Here is a 3,134-nt window from a genome sequence, read left to right as displayed (position 1 = left end):
CTGCTGTCTCCCCATTCACTCACTGGGAAAACTGTGCTGTTTCCTCTGCAGGAGGCATCTGCACACCCTGGCACCAGAGTGACAAAGTGGGTCACACATCCCACCATCACCAGCTCACAGTCCAGCACTGCCCCCTCCCCACATCACACCCCTGACCCTCCCCAGTCCCAGCAGGTCAGAAACTGCTCCTGGCAGTGGCTCTGTGCTCTGCTCAGCACTGTCTCCTCACAGCTAGTGGGGGCCTTCTGTTGGCTGCTCCTCACATCCTCCACAGTGACCTTGTGCCCCCCATGCCCTCACCATCCCCATCCCATGCCACGGCTACACTGCATGGCACTCAGAAACCCTCTGGGATCTAAAGGAAAACCTGAACTCCACCTTGCCTTTTAGCACACATACATTATTCCCTTGGCAGATCAGGCAACCCTGACTGTTTCAGAATTCCCCTCAGTTTCAGTGCCAGGTGGAATGGTGTGGCACCATTTGGGAGTGCTGCAGTTGGTGTGGATGCTGCTGGCACTGCCCTGCCCAAGGCAAAAGGGAGGGCAAAGTCTTTGGGAAGACCATGTGAGAGAGAAATTCTATTGAGCTGATGCAGGCACTGGGAAATAAAGATCTGGCAGGTGGGCACCCAAGGACTCAAGTTTGTTGGAGAGTCATAGGGGAAAGAGAGGCAACAAGAAGCTGCCATGACACCAATGGAAAAGGTGTGTCTTCCACCACATGGAGACTTCAAATGAAGACAATGGAGAAAATGGTTCAGCCAAATGCTGTATAATGAACTCCACAGAGAGGCAAGACCCCAGTGAGGCACTGGTGTGCAGGAACCACATGGTCCCTGTGAACCACACCACCCTCAGCCCCAGCAGAGCCTTCCCTAGGATAAATGTGGCCAAAACAGCATTTCAGAAACCTCAGGAGATTTGTACACTTTGTTAATTATTCTGGTACCATCCACGGGCACATTCACCAGTGGCTCCAAAGGAGTTTTTTCCATCCCTGAATTGCTGAATTATAAAATCTTATGGGTTAAGTGCACAGAGAACCTGTAACAGTCACCCTTAAAAAGCAAAATTTTTACAGGTATGTACACTTGAGATCATTATGAATATATGTGCATGTATGGAGAGCAAAATGTTTGTGTAAATGATTGAGTCTATGAGAAAAAAAGGAACACAGATAATTGTACAGAGACATGAGAAGAACTGAGACCATAATTGTGTACAGTACAAGTACACAGTACAGTAAGCAAAGATACCCACGAGTGCCAAAAGGAGGAGAAACAAGTAGCTCAACATTTGGTTATGGCCTAAGGGACAGACTTTGCTGAAGACACCGAATAGTTAATAAAGCTTCTGAACTGTTTCCAATTCTCAGACAAGGAAGGAATAGTTCCACTCTCACCAGCAACTGCTCTTTCATATTTGTGTGTCGAGCTGGCTTTATTAAATTATTCAGCAAAGGTCAAATGTGATGTGTCTTCCTAGTTTTATTATGATTTTTCATGACATTGCCTGAGTAGCTGAATAATAAACAGTGCACGTCAAAATGCTGCAGTGCCTGGGCTGTCCACAGCCACTCGGGGTTATTCAGTCCCTGGTTCTGAGGCAATGTGAACTCTGCAAAGTGTTGCCTGTGGAACCATGATGACAAAACAGCACCAAGCATCAACACTATGTATGCATCCTGAGTTGGAAGCCTGCTTGTATGATATATACTTTGCAAATTTTTGACCCTGACTAACCATCTAGCTACAGCACTTTGACTGATGAGAACTTCTCAGCCTGTGATGAGCTGCTCAGAAGTGCTGGGAGAGAACAGGTAGTGAAAGTCTGACAGGCTAAATGGTCTGATACCTACAATGACCATAGAAGCAGACAGCAAGTTTTATTGCTTTACAACAGATAAATACCTTGAACAGATTCACATCAACTCATGTGATACTTTAAATAACCCTATGAGTTTCCAGCTGCTCTGGGCAATGTCTAGATGTTATTGGAAAAGCCAAAAGAAATTAAAAATTGGATCTTCTAATCAGGATGCAGGTTTTCTTGCAATTAAGTGAGCAGCAGAACATTGAATTGAATAATAAAAAGAAGGTTATGAATTCAAGCTGTTCCAGGTTTCTGATGGTCTCCTTGATATTGCTTTAAATTAATTTCTTGTTAAGGTATACAAAGATACTTTTTGGTAATCCCCTTTATAGACTTTAAGGCCTGAAGACTATGGAGAGAAAATGTTGAGAACATTCATGGTTACCAACGCAGCAAAAATGTATGTTTTAAATCTCAGCAGTAACCAGCAGCATTCCAAGAAGAGGGAATACATTTCTTAGGAGTATGAGAAACTATCACAGAATTCAGACATAACAAATAATTTGCATGCTCTAGTCTGCCATACTTCTGAGAAAATGCAAATACATCCTTGCTACAAAAATTCTGAGTAGTATGTGATAATTTGGGGTGGGATTCGGAATTTGAAAATGAAGTTTGTGTTTGTTTTCTACATTTGGAGATTTAGGTGACACAACTGTAGCCAGATCTTTTAAGTTTGAATTTGCACAGACCTTAACTTAGTAACTAAAAATCTAACTCTAATATCTCATATATACAGAAACAGATTTCTGAGGTCATAGATCCTCTTTGACTTTCCAAGTGTTCAGGATTCATATTCCAGAAACACAAGTGGCTCCCAAGAACCTCTTCAGCCTTGACAGTGATAACCAGAAGGGATCAACAGTATCCCAAGTAATCCTTATAATTCTGTTAATGATTCCTGTGGTGCATAATAAATGAAGAAACTGCTCAGTCCCTCTGCTCCAGGCTCCTCATTCCCCCTGGCAAGAGCTCATCCCAGTTCCCAGCTTCCCCATTTTTCAGCATCTTTTTTTTAACCTACTCTTTTTGAAGAGTGTATTTCTTCCTTTTCCACTGAAAGAGGAGACTTAAAAGAACAAAATAAAAATAAAATGCACACAAGAATAAAAGCTGAAAGAATTTCAGGGTGGTTACATCCCCCACAAAACAATGAGGAAATTAAATGTCCAACCAGCCTAGGGTGTAATAAAATTTCCTTGCATACTGATGTGCCACTCTTCTTGAAAGGTCTTCCCCACATTTCAGTCAGCTTGTGTG

Source organism: Acanthisitta chloris, unplaced genomic scaffold (genome assembly GCF_000695815.1).
Source record: "Acanthisitta chloris isolate BGI_N310 unplaced genomic scaffold, ASM69581v1 scaffold22850, whole genome shotgun sequence".
Taxonomy (NCBI): Eukaryota; Metazoa; Chordata; class Aves; order Passeriformes; family Acanthisittidae; genus Acanthisitta; species Acanthisitta chloris.
Note: the sequence above shows the minus strand (reverse complement) of the source record.